Source organism: Mustela erminea, chromosome X (genome assembly GCF_009829155.1).
Source record: "Mustela erminea isolate mMusErm1 chromosome X, mMusErm1.Pri, whole genome shotgun sequence".
NCBI lineage: Eukaryota > Metazoa > Chordata > Mammalia > Carnivora > Mustelidae > Mustela > Mustela erminea.
Genome location: NC_045635.1, coordinates 56,142,672 through 56,160,846, shown reverse-complemented (window position 1 = coordinate 56,160,846; position 18,175 = coordinate 56,142,672). Strand labels below are relative to the sequence as shown.

At 38.8% G+C, this 18,175-nt stretch overlaps 1 protein-coding gene across 6 annotated transcripts in view; it reads left to right on the top strand.

Annotated features, from left to right (window-relative positions):
• The window catches only part of OPHN1 (oligophrenin 1), a 558,586-nt gene that overhangs the window by 456,600 nt on the left and 83,811 nt on the right, over window positions 1–18,175 (top strand). The window lies entirely within an intron of this gene.

Sequence of the window (18,175 nt, the reverse complement as noted above, 5' to 3'; positions counted from 1 at the left end):
GTGGGGCTCTATCCCAGGATCCTGGGATCATGACCTGAGCTGAAGGCAGAGGCTTTAACCCACTAAGCCACCCAGGCACCCCAGGGCAATGTACTTTTTAAACTCACTTATTCCTTATTATAACTCTGTGAATGATGGATAATAGTATTTTCATTTTTTTTTTTTGGATTAGGCACTGAGTGTGGTCAGTGGCAAAGCCATGACTTAAATCTAGGTCTGTTATGGTAAGGCTGGACTTCAGAGAATGTGGATCTGTTTTATGTGAGATGTTAGCAACAGCAGCAAGTTGTGGTACTTATCTTTGCATCACTGATGTTGACTTAGCTTTTCTAACATCCCTTGAGCTCTATCCACATTGCCAGTCTTTTCCTTTTACTAGGTGACAGGCTGCCTTTTAATCCTACAGAATCATGCCTTAATGCCTTAAGTGAAGTTTTCTGGGTAAAATAGTTATTTTCAAGACAATTGGAAAATCTATTATCAGTATATATGAAATGGATTTTATTATTATTTCTAAATATGTATGGTTAGAAGCCATGGTTGAGGAAACTAAACAGTATAGTCTTTGCTACAGAGCTATATGGCTGAGGGCAGCTTTCTGTAAATTGGCCAGAGTAAGCTAGGTTGTTCTTTGTACAGTTTGGGGGAACTCAATTGTTGCCTAGTTCCCTAATGGCCAAATGGGATCTTGTCCAAGGAAAACTCAACATCGTAGCAATATAATGGATTTTGGAAATCAAACAAGAGTCCCTTTTAAGGAACAGCTCTGATTTATGTATTTTTTTAGACACCCACTCTAGCAACTCAGAGGAAACAGACCCTTTTAGTCCTAGTCTGTTCCTCCTCTTTGTCTGAAATGTGGCTTCTGTGAATTTTGGTCTGCCACCAGAGGGCAGCAAGAGAATAGATGAATGTTTCCCTCCACCTCTGCTTTCTGGAATAATAGGTAGATAGATGCATGGTTTAAGATATAAGTAAATATAGATATAGATTTATGTTTTATATATTTTAAAATATATATCTATGTGTCTAACTACATATATACCTATATGTGTACACACACATATATGCATATGGACAGAGCAAGAGAATCTAATTAAGCCGGGCCTTTACTTCCTTGTCTTTCATTTCCGAAATGATAAAAAGTTAACCCAAAAATTATTAAAAATAATGCCTTGTTAGCTTCTACATGTGAACACGTTTTCAGTCTAATATGTAGTTAGCTGGGATTTGGCAAGCATTTTCAAATGAATCTTCAGAAAAAATATCTTTAAGAGCAAACTGTAACCTGAAGGAAAACATCTTTGAACAGAGAATTATTAAGATTGAGAAATTCAGATGTGTTCATTAGTCATAGTGAATCTTTGAAAACATAACTTCAAGTTTTCAATTCTGGCTAAATCAAGAGGATCTTCACACACTTTCCAAAAGCCTAGTTGTCTTAGCTTTGAAGTTAAGTCAAAGACCTGTTTGAAATGAATAAACATGTCCAAGCCTGATGAGATAGTGTGATAAGTGTAGAATGCAGCTGTGATCTGGGGTTTATTTACCCTTCAACCTTCAGAGAGCTGAAACATAGCCCATGAGTCACACTTTTGATTCTTGTCACCCTAATTCAAGATTCAGCAAAAGGTGGAAATGCCTTCTCCTTCCATTTTCTCCCTTCAGCTGGCACTGAAACAATAATTGCAACAGCAAAAATGATAGCATTAATGAGAGCTTGCTATGTGCCATATACTATGGTAAGAAGTTGACATTCAACATCTCATTGAATCCTTGAAACTTTTATGAGGTATCCCCTCATTTTACTTGAGGTAAACTGAAGTCTAAAGAGGCTGGCTAAATTTGTTAGGGAATACCAAAGTCAGGTATCTGTTTTTATTGTATTTTTGTAGTTTGCTTGCATATGTTTGTACATGTGTGCACTTGTTGAGAGAGAATGAGAGAGAATTATAGAGTTAGAGACTTTTGAGAATTAAGAATTAAGAATATACTTTTGCCTTTCCTGTTGTCCTTTGAGTGGTCTGATTCTCAGGTTTGAAAATCAGAGCCTAAATAAGATGGTAAGACTGTGGCCAGTGTGCTAGAGGGCCAGGTGTGTACTTTGACAGTTAGACATGAATCAGACTGAAGTTCCTCAGTCTGGTAGTACTGCCTATAGAAACTTCAAAAACCAGGAATCAGTCAGGGACCATTGAAATTGGGTGGTCTTTTTCTTTGTTCTGAGATTTTGGAACTGATGGCTAGATCACTGTTACTTTCTTGGATTAAAACTTATTAAAATAACCCTGAAAATGCCAAGGCCAATTCTAGCCTTGCCAAATACTACTAAAGGTAAGTATATGATGGAAAGAATGGAAAAAGGCCTTGGAACCAGATGGTCCTGAGGTTGAATCCTATCTCCTTCCTTTGCTAGCTGGGTGGTCTTCAACAAGCTAGTCTACCTCCCTGAGCCCAGTTACCATTACTTTAAAAATGGAGCTAATAATTAGATCTCCCTCACTCTGTTGTTGGAAGGATTCAATGAGATAAATATGTCAAGTACTTTGTAGGTAGTATTTCCCACCGAATTTTAATACCTCCATTTGCCATATACTACTATAGGAAATTAACTTTATCTTAGTGATGACCTTCTTCCACAATCCTTTTCCCTTGGTATCTGTTAAGTCTTTGTAGTGAAATGGGCTTTCCTCAGTTGTCACTAGACCATTCTTAATTATTGGTTGTTAAGTGATACAAAAACTTCACTTCCCCCACCTAAAAGCATCCTAAATATATCTAAAAGGAAAATTTCATTTGAAATATGCAATCTTATTCTTAGTAGAAAACATAAACCATGCCACGTACATGGGTGTGTCCTTAGCAGAATTTGACTATTGTTTCTCTCTCTCAGTATTCTCTTCCCAAGTCAACTCGACAGGGGAATGAACTGACAGACAGAACATGGATTATAGACCTATTAGATATAATCAGTGGGAGTATAAAACTTTTATATAGGAAGTACTATGTTTTAAGGGAATAGGGTACCAGATTGAGGATTAGAATTGTTGGGTTCTTATCTCAGTTCTTCCACCTACTAGCTTTGTAGCCTTGGGCAAGTCACTTCCCCTGTTTGGACATTAGTTTTCACATAGTGTGGTGTATGGGTAAGACTAGATAGGATTCTAGATTATTACATCAAGATGGGCCTTAAAGACTATGTGTTGAAGAGACCAAAGACAGAACTGGTAACAGCCCTCTTTAAAAAGTTGGCTCTTGGTAAAAACAGACATGATATTTTCAAATTTCTGTGCATACCCCAAGAAAACACGCTTGATGTTTAAAGTGATCTCTGCCAAATGCTAAGAGCTCATTATTTTAACCCCAATACCACTTTTTTTTCTGATGAAGTTCAGAGTACAGCTTTTGCTAATATAACCAAACACCAGAAAGCCTGACACAGCCTCAGCTAGAGTATAAATGGGGACTCAGTGGAAAGATGGATTTCATCAAGGCCAAGTCTTGTAGCCTTGATTTATAGAAAGGCAAGATGCTTTTCATCTAGTATTTGTAGCCCTAAAGCAACATCTGGAAAGAATTTGGATAGTTGCTCAGTTCTGCCAAAATTTCTGAGAGTTTGAATGAATCTTCACCTCATGACAATTAGCAATTGAAAAATGATTGTTTTGTGTTGAATTTCTTCTCTATTTCCCACCTAAATACATGGAAGAGAAGAAACCAGAAGAGGGTTAATATATGGCCAGTCAAGCAAGAAGTTCATGAACCCCCTTCCCTGTGTTGATCCTTCTCTGGCTGTCCCTCAAATCTCTACAAATTTTATCATCCAGTGTTAGCTCTCAGAAGCTTTCAGAAGAATTTCCAGGAGTTGGACTCCTGATTACAACCTAGACAATGCCCAGGGCCCAACAGAGTGAAATAGTATTTCTTCAATATTGAACTTTTTAGACCAGGCCTTTAGAATTCAACTCAGCTAACATTAATTCAGTGCCACCATGTACCCAGCAAACAAATAAGCACTGGTTTATCCACAGACTCTGCTCTGGCTCCCTCTGGGATTTTTCTTGAAGTCACTATCAAAGACTACAAAACACTAAGTGTTCCTAACCAGTCCACAGAAAGCCAGATCAGTATGTTCTCTAGCTGGAGTTTTGGAGGGTGGGAAAATAACCCCCCATTTGCCCAATACCCTTTCCACCCAAGGAATTATTTTTTAAGCTTAAAATGTTTCCTTCTACGTTATATAGTAGAAAAATGTTAACTTTGAAGTCAGATACATCTGAGTTCATATCATGGTCCTGCTACTTAGGATCAGGGTACCTTGGAAAATGCATACTATTCTTAGCCAACTCTTTGACCTCAAATCCTCTGTCTAGCCTTCTTTCTAGTGAATTGACCTAGTCTGTCTAAGATTTAAAAATCCCAGCTTGGTTTTTCACCTATAGAAAAGCTACTCCAGTGACCAGAGTGGAGGAAAGTAAGAGATCCTGTCAAGTTTTAGTGAGTTTCTTCAACTTTCCATTTATGTTGTCAGTTATTCTCCCCTTTTTTAATCCTATGAAAAAGGGTGGATAGAGGAATTTATTATGTGGTTACCCTAATGTGCTAGTTGATCAACCCTAAATTCCCTTTGGAAGTTCAGAGAAAGAAATTTGTGAAAAATCAGTAAATGAATTCATATATGCAGAATGTTTAAAACTGTGCTTGGTACATCATAAACACTGTATAGGAGTTGGTCATTAAAAACAGCTCTGACCCACGGCTTGAACTTGGAAAAAAATTTTGTGCCACCAAAGCCATTTTTTAGTCGGTCTTCTAGGTCAGCATCTAGTCCCACCATTTATGCCCTTTCCTGCCACTGATGTCACTTCCCCTTTGAAATGATTGCATGAGATACAGAGGAACGATTTTTGTATCCTATGGCATCTAGTGTTTGTCCCCATCCATCCCTAGGAGAGCCCCATGCACTATGAGTTTCCCCTTCCTTTAGGATTTGTTTCTTCTACCTTCAAAGGGTATACTGTTATTCCTTTCTCAGAACTTGGTTAGATGATTGTCTTTTTATGGATAATCAAGAAGTTGATAGGGAATTGAGTAGAGCAGACTGGGTTTCTTTTCGTGTGCCTTTCTTAACTCCCTTTGTCTCTAAAAGTTATCCCCTCATTAAAACTGGGCTGCCAAAAGTGAGTCCAGAGACCATAGGCCCATCATCTCTCCCTTCTCTTCTCATAAGAGAAACTATGAGGATTTTCCCAGGATTTCCTTCTGAGGGTCAGTAGTTAATCTGTAGTTTATAGTTCTATTTTTTGAAGAGCTAATGATATCTGTTAGTTAAATGAGTACTTACTAAATTCTTATTGTATATACCTATAAACAAAACAAAGGATCTTATATTCTACTTGGGTAAGACAAATGATAAACAATTTGATATATTTGCCAGGTGGTGGTAAGTGCTCTGAAGAAAAATAAAACAAGGTAAGGGATTGTCATCTTATAGAAGATGATATTAATATAATATGATATAATATAATATAATATAATATAATATAATATAATATAATATATTTTAGGCAAAAAAGTAAATTAATTAAGGGTACAAACCATGGTGGATATCTTGGGGAAGAACTGCTCCAAGAATATTGAACAGCAAAGGCCCTGAGGCAGAAGATTTTGGCATGTTGAACAGCAAAGAGGCTGAAGTGGCCAGAGTTGAATGAGCAAGCAGGACCATTTACTCCATTTCCTTGTGAATAGCAGTAACACATAGGTTAAAGCTCATTCAAAAAGAGATGCGAAATGAGACCTTTGGAGGGCCCACAGAACAGAGAGAGGTAGTGGATTCTTCTTACCACAGTAATTGCCAGTATTTCCACATTAAAGCCTCTCTTCAAGGTTTGCCTCTGCAGGCCAGCTTTGGAGAAGATGTTGTAATCTGTGTTGACTATAGGGTTGTAAAGGCCATGTTTTAATTTTAGAGAGGATGCACAGCAGAAAGCGTCCTCTCTGTTTTTCTAGACTTTTCTCACTTAGAGAGAGTGTGAACTTAAGCCTAATAAGCATTTTTTCTGGCACATTGGCAAAACTGGTCTCAAAAGACTCCCAACCAATGCCTTAGTCTATTTGGTGGAGACAGGAACTATAGCCAGCATCCTGTACAGGTAAATTTGGAAGCTCTCAGTACAAACCCTAGAATTTGGTGAGCCCATATCCATCTTGGGGCCTGGGTAATTCCTTGAAGAGCAGGCTGTAAAGAAGGATATTTTATCCATTCATCTGTTGATGGACATCTAGGTTCTTTCCATTGTAGAACCTAGATGTCCATCAACAGATGAATGGATAAAATCGCCTTCTTTTTTTTTTTTAAGATTTTTTATTTATTTATTTGACAGAGAGAGATTACAAGTAGGCAGAGAGGCAGGCAGAGAGAGAGAGAGAGGAGGAAGCAGGCTCCCTGCTGAGCAGAGAGCCCGATGCGGGACTCGATCCCAGGACCCTGAGACCATGTCCTGAGCCGAAGGCAGCGGCTTAACCCACTGAGCCACCCAGGCACCCCTAAAATCTCCTTCTTTACAGCCTGTTCTTCAAGGAATGAGAAGTGAATAATTTGTGTAACTGGAAGAAGGAAATGAAATCATTTAATCTGCCAGAGACCTCAAGGAACCAACAAGTTCACATCCCCTGATTTGATTAGCACATAACCACTTCACCTCTTATTCTTCCAATCTCAGCTTCCCTCGTGCCCCAGCTACTTATCACCCTTATCCAAGGAAACATGGGTTTAAGTCCTTTTTAGGATTGCTAATAGTTATAATTTATTGAGTATCTCATGTGTTGAAACTATGCTCTTTACATATATCTTCTTATTCAATCATTACAAAAACCCTATAAAGTAGATGGTATCATTATCCTAATTTTGCAACTGTTTGCAAAATGCAAACTGAGCTTCAAGTGTCAGGCTCATATAGTTTAACTACCTTGCCTGAGGTTGCTTAGCTAGTAAGTGGTAAAGCCCCAACAAAATCAAAGCTGTCAGTAATCTATATAATATGCTTTCTTTTCCCATTTGCAGTTGGAGAAGGAATAAGTGAGAATAGGCTGTATTATTTAGAGGGGCCTGGCAGCCGAGATTCATTTATTAATTCTGAAAACTGCCATTGAGCCACTAACTTTTGTCTGGTGCCCTAGTAGGGCTCTTACTTCTAAAGATGAATGAGACAAAAATCTTAACTATTAGGAAACTTATGATACTGACAGAGAATTTGGACCAGCTAACATTCAGGATATTGTATAATAACTACTGAAGATGAAGATATATATCAGATGCTATGAGAGCACAAGGAAGGGGAATATATCTCTGTTTGGGCGTCAGAGAAGCCTTCATACATTGGGTAATGCCTGATTTGAGTCCTGAAAGTTAAAGAGGAGTAGATAAATTAAAGTACAAGCTAATCTCCTGTAACATAAAGGACCACACATTCAGTGATACAAATAAGATAAGAAAAGTTCGTTTCTCTCATGGAGAAGTCTAGAGGTAAACAGTCCAGAATTTGTGGGGCAGCTCTGCTCTCCTCACCACTTGGCTTCAATCTCTTGGTACTCATCAGTACCACCCACAGAGAAGAGGGAAAAGAGATAGAATGGAAAAAAGAAAATTTCTTCATAAAAACATGTACCAGAAGTTTACATACATAATTTTCACTTGTATTCTATTACCTATAACTTCAGTACATGTTATGTAACATGGTCTTACCTAGTTGCAAGGGAGACTAGAAAATGTAGGCATGGATACCCAGCTAAAACTCAGTGACTTCTATGAATAAAAGCAAGAAGAAGGGATAGACACTAAAAAACAATTAGCAGTCTGTGCCATAAGAGGAATGGTGTTATAAGCACAGAGAATTCTGTATACACAAAAGAGTAAGAAAACATGATATGTAAAGAACTATAATAATTCAGTATGACTGTAGTATAGTATGAATATAAAAATAATGGAAGATGAGACTGGAGAGTGCAGGCAGTGGCCAGATTATAGAACACCTTGTGTACTAAGGAATTTAGAATTTATGCCAAAGATAGTGTAGGGTCACTGAAATATTTTAAGCAGAGGAGGAGCAAAATTAAATGTTGAATTTATACAGGTCACTCAATCTATACTTTGGTAGACATATTAAAGGAAGAAGTGAGAGGAGGCACAGAAAAACAGGATACCATTGTAGTAATATTAGAGAGACATGATGAGATATGAAACTATGGCAGTGAACATAGAGGATATATTAGAGAGATTAAGGAAGTATAACTGATAGAACTTGGTGATTAAATGGATGTGAGATATGAGAGGGAGGATACAAGGATAATAATGTTCAGATTTCTCTCTTGGATATTAACAACATTTTTTAGTAATAAACAGTTATAAGGAAAGAATTAAATGCGTTTAATTTTCAGAATATTGAAGTTGAGATATCCAAATGGCATCTACTGAGCAGGTAATCAGATATACTGGTATAGAAATTATTAGAGAAAACTCATAATGCAAACCATGAGAGTAGATTAAAGTGCTGAGAGAGAGAGAGAGAGAGAGAGAATGAGTCTAGATAAATGAGATCATTAGAGGACTGAAAACATAATTTTTGGGAAGATCAACATTTAAGAAGAGCCAGTGAAAAAGACTGGGCAGTGTTCAGAGAGGCAGAAATATGTTCATTCAGAAAGGTAAAGAATAAGGCCTTTATAGAGCAGGAATGTCAACTCTGTCAAATGCTGGAGCAAAGTCAAAATAAGGATTGAGAAAGGACCATTGGATTTGGCAGTTAAAAGGTTGGTGGTAATCATTGTATAAAGAGTTACAAGAGTGGTATGGACAGAGACCAGGTTGAGGAGCAAATGGGCTGTGAAGAAGTAGAAGCCAGGAGATTGTGGAATGACATCGGCCAAATGGCAGTATAGGAATTTCTAGCTCCAGTCCTTCCCCAGAAACATAAATTTGAACAGTTGTCCATATGCAAAAATATCTTCACAAGAACTAAGGAATCCTGGTTAGGGATAGCAACACCTGGGTGAAGCATAGAAATAAGAAAAGACACACCAAGTAGGAAAGATTGTTATGTTATTTCTTTCACCCCTCCTGCAATCTCTGACAGCCCAGTGCAGAGATAGACACATGGGAGGAGAGTAAAGTGAGCATCTGACTTCACCATGGACCCATTAGCTGGCACTCCCTAGGATCAGACCAATTCCTGCAGGTTGGGGTGTTTTCCATGGCCCTAATCTCATGGTGGGCTCCTAAAAACCCAGTTCCTTATGTCACCCATGTGTCCTCTAGCTTTTGTGGTCCCAAGTAACTCTTGTAGCCCCAGAAAGTTTCCACAGCATCAGGCCTAGCAGGTTCTTGTGAACCCAGTTCCTCAAGCCTCACCACCATCACCCAGATCCCATGCCCCTAGGCAGCTCCCAAGACATCAGGCTATGGGTAGGCTGTCACAAACCCAGGCTTTTGGCCCACCCACTCACAGTCAATCCCCATGTCCCCAGGCTCCTGGTGGGCTCCAGTGCACACAGACTCTTGGTTGATTCCAGAACTCGCAAGCTTCCACAGAACTAGCCTTTAGGCCACCTCCCACAGACCCAGACTCCTGGCCTGCTCCAATACCAGGATTGTCCCTGTGGCTCAAGCTCCATGTGGGGTCCTGTGGATCCAGCCTTCTGGTCTACCTCAGTGCTAGGCCAACACCTGCCGCTTTAGCTGATAGGCTAACTCTCATGGACCTAGGCTCTTTGTCTGCCTTAGTACCAGGCCAGGCCTCATAGACCCAATCTTCAGGCTGACCCCCAAGACCCCAGGTTACAGGTCAACTTCCATGGTCCTAGGCTCCAGGCTTACTCTAGTAGTAAGCCAGCCCCCATGGCCCTAGTCTCCAGGCCAGTTCCTATGAAACCAGTCTCCTGGCCCACCCAGCATCATGCCAGTTCCTGTGGACCAAGATACCAGGACCATCCCAGTAATCTCCTGAGCCTAGTGAGCCCCCATGGACCAAGGTCCAGGTTTAGATCCATCCACATAAACTCAGATTGCAGGTCCATCATCATAGACTCAAGCTCCAGGCCCACCCCCTTGGGCATCAGGCCTGCCCATCTACTCACCCACACACCAGATATACCTGTCCAAGAACTCCAGCAGCAAGTCACCCCACAGACACCACCGATGGCCCATCAGGATCTCAGAATGAGCTAACTGCTGAAGGGTTCTGCCTGCTGAAGCCAGTTTACAAAAAATGGAACAGATGCCTACTTGGACAAATACACAGACACAAATGCAAGGACACAAGGATCATGAATAATGGAGGAAACATGACACCATCAAAGGAAACTAATAAAATTTCAATAACTGACCCTAAAGAAATGAAGATCCAGGAATTGTCAATAAGGAATTCAGAATAATCATCTTAAAGAAATTAGGTGAATGTTAAGAGAAGAAAGATAGACAACTAAATGAAATTAGGGGAAAAATACATGAACAAAATGAGAAGTTCAACAAAGAAATAAAAACCATTAAGGGAAATTCTAGAGTTCAAGAAACAGTGACTGAAGAATTCAATAGAGAGCTTCAGCATCACACTTGACCAAACAGAAGAAAGATTTAGTGAAGAGTGTTTAAAATCATACATTCAGAGGAGCAAAAATAAAACAAAAAAGAATAAAGATAGCCTGTGTGAACTGTGTGATCCATTAAAAGAAACAATCTGTGAATTATTGAAGTCCTAGAAATCCCAGAAAAAAATAGGATAAAGCTTATTTAAAGAAATAATGCCTGAATATCCAAAGGGAAAGAATATCTCTTCATCAAATGGTATTGGGAAAACTGGTCAGCTACATGGAAAAGAAAGAAACTGGACCACTTTCTTACACCCTGCACAAAAATAAACTCAAAATGGATTAAAGGCCAAATTTAGAAAGAGCCAAGATGCCCTTCAACAGATGAACTGATAAAGAAGATGCGGTCCATATACACGATGGAATATTACTCAGCCATCAGAAAAGATGAATACCCAACATTTGCATCAATTCGGATGGGACTGGAGACGATTATGCTAAGTGAAGTAAGTCTAACAGAGAAAGTCAATATCATACAGTCTCACTTATTTGTGGAACATAAAGAATATATGGAGGACATTAGGAGAAGGGGAAAAATAAAAGGGGAGAAATTGGAGTGGGGGATGAACCATAAGAGACTATGGACTCTGGGAAACAAAGGGAGAGTTTTAGAAGGAAGGGGAATTGAGGAATGGGTGAGCCTGGTGATGGGTATTAAGGAGGGCACAGATTGCATGGAGCACTGTGTGTCATATGTAAAAAATGAATTATGGAACAGCGCATCAAAAACTAATGATGACTATGGTGACTAACATAGCACAATAAAAAATGGATTAAAGACCAAATGTGAGACATGAAACCTTAAAAATCCTAAAAGAGAGCACTGGCAATAATGTCTCTGACATTGGCCATAATAACATTTTTCTAGATATGTCTACTGTTTCAAGGGAAAATAAATGAAAAATAAACTATTGGGACTACATTAAAAAAAACAGCTTTTGCACAGCTGAGGACACAGTCAACATAACTAAAAGGCAACCTGTTGAATGGGAGACAATATTTGCTAATGACATATCTGATTAAGGGTTAATATCCAAAATATATAAAGAACTGATACAACTCAACACCCCAAAATAAATCCAATTAAAAATGGGCAAGAGACATGAACAGACATTTCTCCAAAAAAGACATCCAGTTGGCCAACAGATACATGAAAAGATGCTCAACATCAATCATCAGAGAAATGCAAATCAAAACTACAATGAGATATTACCTGTCAGAGTGACTAAAATAAAAACACAAACAACAAGTGTTGGTGAGGATGTGGAGAAAAAAGAACCCATGTGTCCTGTTGGTAGGAATGAAAACCTGTGCAGCCACTGTGGAAAACAGTATGGACGTTCCTCAAAAAATTAAAAATAGAACTACCCTATGATCCAGTAATCACACTATGGGAATTTACCCAGAAATACAAAACACTACTTCAAAGGGCTACATGCATCCCTGTGTATATAGCATTATTTACCATAGCCAAATTATGGAAGTAGCCCAAGTGTCCAATGGTAGATGAATGGATAAAGAAGGTGTGGTATATAAATGGAATTGAATATTATTCAGTCATAAAAAGTAAAATCTTCCCATTTGCAATGACAGGGTGGAGCAAGGGAGTATAATGCTAAGCAAAATAAGTCAGTCAGAAAAAGACAAATACCATGATTTCACTCATATTTGGAACTTAAGAAAGGAAACAAATGGGCAAAGGAAAAAAAGAGAGAGACACACATACAAAGACCAAGCAACAGACTCTTAACTATAGAGAGCAAACTGATGATTACTAGAAGGGAGGTGGGTGGAGATGGGTGAGATAGGTGATGGGAATTAAAGAAGACACTTCTCTTGATGGGCACCGGGTGATGTGTGGAATTGTTGAATCACTGTATTATACACCTCAAAGGAATATAACAGTGTATGTTAGCCATACTGGAATTAAAATTAAAAAAAAAAAAGAAATGACTGAGAACTTCTCAAATCTGGGGAGAGATTTGTGAAGCTAACAAGTGCTTCAAAATTTCAACAGGAAAAAATATACAGTGGAAAAAAGACAGTCTCTTCAATAAATGGTGCTGGGAAAACTAGGCAGCTATATGTAGAAGAATGAAACTCGACCATTCTCTTACACCGTACACAAAGATAATCTCAAAATGGATAAAAGACCTCAATGTGAGACAGGAATCCATCAGAATCCTAGAGGAGAACATAGGCAGTAATCTCTTCGATATCAGCCACAGCAACTTCTTTCAAGATATGTCTCCAAAGGCAAAGGAAACAAAAGCGAAGATGAGCTTTTGGGACTTCATCAAAATCAAAAGCTTATGCACAGCAAAGGAAACAGTCAAGAAAACAAAGAGGCAACCCCACGGAATGGGAGAAGATATTTGCAAATGACAGTACAGACAAAAGGTTGATATCCAGGATCTATAATGAACTCCTCAAACTCAACACACACAAAACAGACAATCATATCAAAAAATGGGCAGAAGATATGGACAGACACTTCTCCAATGAAGACATACAAATGGCTATCAGACACATGAAAAAATGTTCATCATCACTAGCCATCAGGGAGATTCAAATTAAAACTACATTGAGATATCACCTTACACCGGTTAGAATGGCCAAAATTAGCAAGACAGGAAACAACATGTGTTGGAGAGGATGTGGAGAAAGGGGAACCCTCTTCCACTGTTGGTTGGAATGTAAGTTGGTGCAGCCACTTTGGAGAACAGTGTGGAGATTCCTCAAGAAATTAAAAATAGAACTTGCCTATGACCCTGCCATTGCACTCCTGGGTATTCACCCCAAAGATACAGATGTAGTGAAAAGAAGGGCCATCTGTACCCCAATGTTTATAGCAGCAATGGCCACGGTCGCCAAACTGTGGACAGAACCAAGATGCCCTTCAACAGACGAATGGATAAGGAAGATGTGGTCCATATACACTATGGAGTATTATGCCTCCATCAGAAAAAAGACGAATACTCAACTTTTGTAGCAACATGGATGGGACTGGAAGAGATTATGCTGAGTGAAATAAGTCAAGTAGAGAGAGTCAATTATCATATGATTTCACTTATTTGTGGAGCGTAACAAAAAGCATGGGGGACATGGGGAGTTAGAGAGAAGGGGGTTGGGGTAAATTGGAAGGGGAGGTGAATCATGAGAGACTATGGACTCTCAAAAACAATCTGAGGGGTTTGAAGTGGCGGGGGGGTGGGAGGTCAGGGTACCAGGTGGTGGGTTTTATAGAGGGCACGGATTGCATGGAGCACTGGGTGTGGCGAAAAAATAATGATACTGTTATGCTGAAAAAAAAATAAATTAAAAAAAATTTCAACCTGAAACAATCTTCTCCAAGACATCATGTAAAATGAAAAATGAAAAGAATTTTCGAGGCAGTAAGAGAGAAAGTAAAACCTATAAGGGAACATTATAAGGCTATTTGAAGATTTCCCACAGATGTCTTTCAGGCTTAGGGATAGTTGGTTGACATATGCAAAATGTGGAAGGAATAAAATTCAACCAAGAATATTTTACCTGGAAAAGTCATCTTTCAGAAATGAAGGACAGATAAAGACTTTGCCAACAAACAAAAGCTGTGGTAGTTCATAAACTCTAGACCTGCCTTACAGGAAGTACTGAAAGGAATTCTTCGTGCTGAAATGAAAGGACACTAATTAGTTATATAAAAATATATGAAAATAAAAAATCTACTGGTAAAGATAAGTATATTCTCAAATTCAGAATACTCTAATACTGTAATATGGTAGTATGTTAACTTTGTAACTTTAGTATAAATGTTAAAGTACAAAAGTGTTAAAAAAAACTTTAGGTATAATAATTTTTAATAGGTACACAATATAAAAAGAGGTAAATTTTCAGGGTGCCTGGGTGGCTCAGTGGGTTAAAGCATCTGCTTTTGTCTTTGGTCTTGATCTCAGGGTCCTGGGATTGAGCCCCACATCAGGCTCTTCATGCAGCGGGGAGCCTGCTTCCCCCTCTCTCTCTGTCTACCTCTCTGCCTACTTGTGATCTCTATCTGTCAAATAAATAAATAAAATCTTTAAAAAAAAAGAGGTAAATTTTGACTGGGTGGCTCAGTTGGTTGAGCGGCTGCCTTCGGCTCAGGTCATGATCCCAGCGTCCTGGGATCGAGTCCCGCATCGGGCTCCTTGCTCGGCGGGGAGCCTGCTTCTCCCTCTGCCTCTGCCTGCCATTCTGTCTGCCTGTGCTCACTCTCTCCCCTCTCTCTCTCTGATAAATAAATAAAATCTTTAAAAAAAAAACAAAACAAAATATGTGAAGAGGTGTAAAATGGTTGAGGTTCTGTGTGTGATCAAAGATAAGTTGTTCTCAGCTTAAAAGAGGTTTTTATATTGATATTTTTGTTTAGGAAAGTCTCATGGTAACCACAAAACAAAAACTAAAAGTAGATACACAAAAGATAAAGAGAAAGGAATCAAAACATACCGGCACAGAAAATGATCAGTTCACTAGAACAAAGACAGCAAGAGAAGAGGAAAGGAACAGCAGAATTACAAAAGAGCCAGAAAACAGTTATTAGCAAACTGAGGGTTTTAGATGGGGTGGGGGATAGGTTGGCCCAGTGATGGGTATTAAGGAGGGCACAGTATTGTTTGGAACAGTGGGTGTTATATATAAACAATGAATCATGGAACACTACATCAAGAACTAATGATGTACTGTATGGTGACTAACATAACATAATCTAAATAATAAAAAAGATATAATTAGTAAATCTTTACCTATCAATAATTATGTAAATGTAAGTATATTAAAAATTTCAATCAAAAGGCATAGAGTGCTGATTGTATTAAAAATAAGACCCAATAATATGCTGCCTAAAAGAGACTTACTTCAGATTTAAGGGCACACATAGGCCCAAAATAAAGGGATGGAAAAAGATAATACCATGCAAATGGAAACAAAAAGAAAGCAGGGATAGCTACACTTTTATGAGACAAGGTAAACTTTAAGCCAAAGACTATACCAAGAGAAAAAGAAGATCATTATATAATGATAAGTCTATTTTTCAAGAAGATGTAACAATTTTAAGTATATATACACCCAACATTAAAGCACAAAAATATATTAAGTAAATACTAACAGATCTGAAGGGAGAAATAGATAACAAAAAAATAATAGTAGGGGACTTAAACACCCCACATTCATCAGTGCATATAGATCATCCAGATAGGAAATCAATAAAGCAGTATTGGACTTGAACTATACCTCAGACCAAATGAACTGAATACACATTCTTCTCAAGTGTGCATGGAACTTTCTAAAGCATAGATCATAGGTTAGGTCACAAAACAAGCCTTAGCAAATGTATGAAGATTAAAATCATACCAAGTATCTTTTCTGACCAGGACTTTATGATACTAGGCATTAGTAACAGGAGGAAAATTCACAAATATGTGGTAATTAAACAACACACTCTTGAATAACCATTGGGTCAAGGAAGAAATCAAAAGGGAAATAAATATTTTGAAATAAATGACCATAGAAAAACAGTGTATCAAACTTAGGGGATCAGCAAAAGAAGTTCTAAGAGGGAATTTTATGCTGATGAACACCCACTTTAAGACAAAAGAATGATGACACCCAAGTCACAACTCAGCCTTCATGCTGCTGGAGCTGGCCAGCTGCCTGCATGATGCACATCTGCAGTGCCCACCACCCATAGCACTTAATTATTTGATTTTCCACTGTGGCTGGTGAGAGCTGGAATTCTTTCAGGCACTGTGTGATCTTAGGTAATTAATCCCTCTAATTCAATTGTGTGGTTCTTTCCTCACACATAAGTATTAATCATACCTCAGCTAAAGTCTTAAAGAGAACTTCTGCAGCTCTCCAGAGCTCTTTGTGCAGCTACCTTCTCTCTGATATTTTACCCTGAAAAATTCTCTTTCTTGCCCTCTCCATAGTTGCAACTTGTGTCTTCAACTTAAGCTGACTGATGGGCTCCCTCTGAGCTTTCCTCCATAAATTATGGCTTACAGACTTTCTCCATGCTGTAAGCTGGGAATATTATGAGACTCACCTCATTTCTTTTTCCTGTCTCTCATGGATCACCGTCTTTCATTATCAGATTTCCAATGTCTTAAAGCCCATTGTCATGTGTATTTTTTCTAGTTTTTAAATTATTAGTTGCAGAAGATGTAAACCTAATACCTGTAGTCCTACCTTGACTAGAAGTGGAAGTAGCTATTATAGTGTTTTCAGAGGACAGTTTGGCCTTTTATATCAGTATTTTAAATGTGTTTTTCTTTTGACTCAGCAATTCCAGTCATTCTTCTAGTTGCTGGAGATATAACAGTGAATATGATAATGTACTTCCCTATGGCTTACAATAGATTAGAGTGGCAGACACAAAAACAAAAAAATGAATAATTACAATATATTTTGTTGGGAAGTAATACAAAATGCTAAGGAGAAAAAAACGGGGGGGTAGGACGCATTGCATACAGGGAGGTATGGGCTCACTGAAATGAGTATATTTGATCATAACCTACTGAAATTAAGAGAGCAAGCTATATGAATATCTGGAGGAAGAGCACTCCAGGTAGATGAAACACTCAGTAAAAGTTCGTGGTGTGTTTGATAAATAGCAAGAGATATTCTTTTTTTAAAAAAAGATTTTTATTTATTTGACACAAAGAGATCATTAGTAAGAAGGGAGGCAGGCAGAGAGGGGGGTGAGGGAAGCAGGCACCCCACTGAGCAGAGAGCCCGATGTGGGGCTCAATCCCAGAACACTGGGACCATGACCTGAGCTGAAGGCAGAGGCTTTAACCCACTGAGCCACCCAGGCGCCCCAGCAAGAGATATTCTTAACAGTTCCTATAGTGCATAAACATATGCTCACAAAATGGTAATTATTCAGAATATTACTACTATTAGTGTTGAAACTGTATTGCCTCAAAGTTTATCTGCTTGCTACTATGTCATATTCTCTCTTTCCTATGCCATGAGACATTGAGACGTGTATTGCCTTGTGATTGTGCTTGCAATATTTTCTATCATTGATCAGCTTTTACACAGGGTTTCCTTGTGTTCCCAATCCTGTAATTTCTGTGACATTGCAGCCTGATACAATATTGGTCTCTGGCATTTCTTTTTGCACTCATCATTTGGGCTGATTTCATTTGTCGCCTTCTTCCCTCACCATGTGCGTGTCCTTCCAGAGTGTGTGCACTCTGGCCAAAAGCTCAGTTCTCCCAGAGCCAAGAAAGGTTTTCAAATACATATGACACTATATAAAAATTGTAATCATTTGGGGGTGCCTGGCTGGCTCAGTCTGTTAGGCATCTGATTCTTGATTTCGGTTTGGGTCTTGATCTCAGGGTCATGAGTTGAAGCCCCATGTTGAGCTCTGTGCTGGGCATGGACCCTGCTTTAAAAAATCTTATAATGGGATGCCTGGGTGGCTCAGTCATTAAGCCTCTGCCTTTGACTCAGGTCATGATCCCAGCATCCTGGGATCCAGCCCCACATCGGGCTCCCTGCT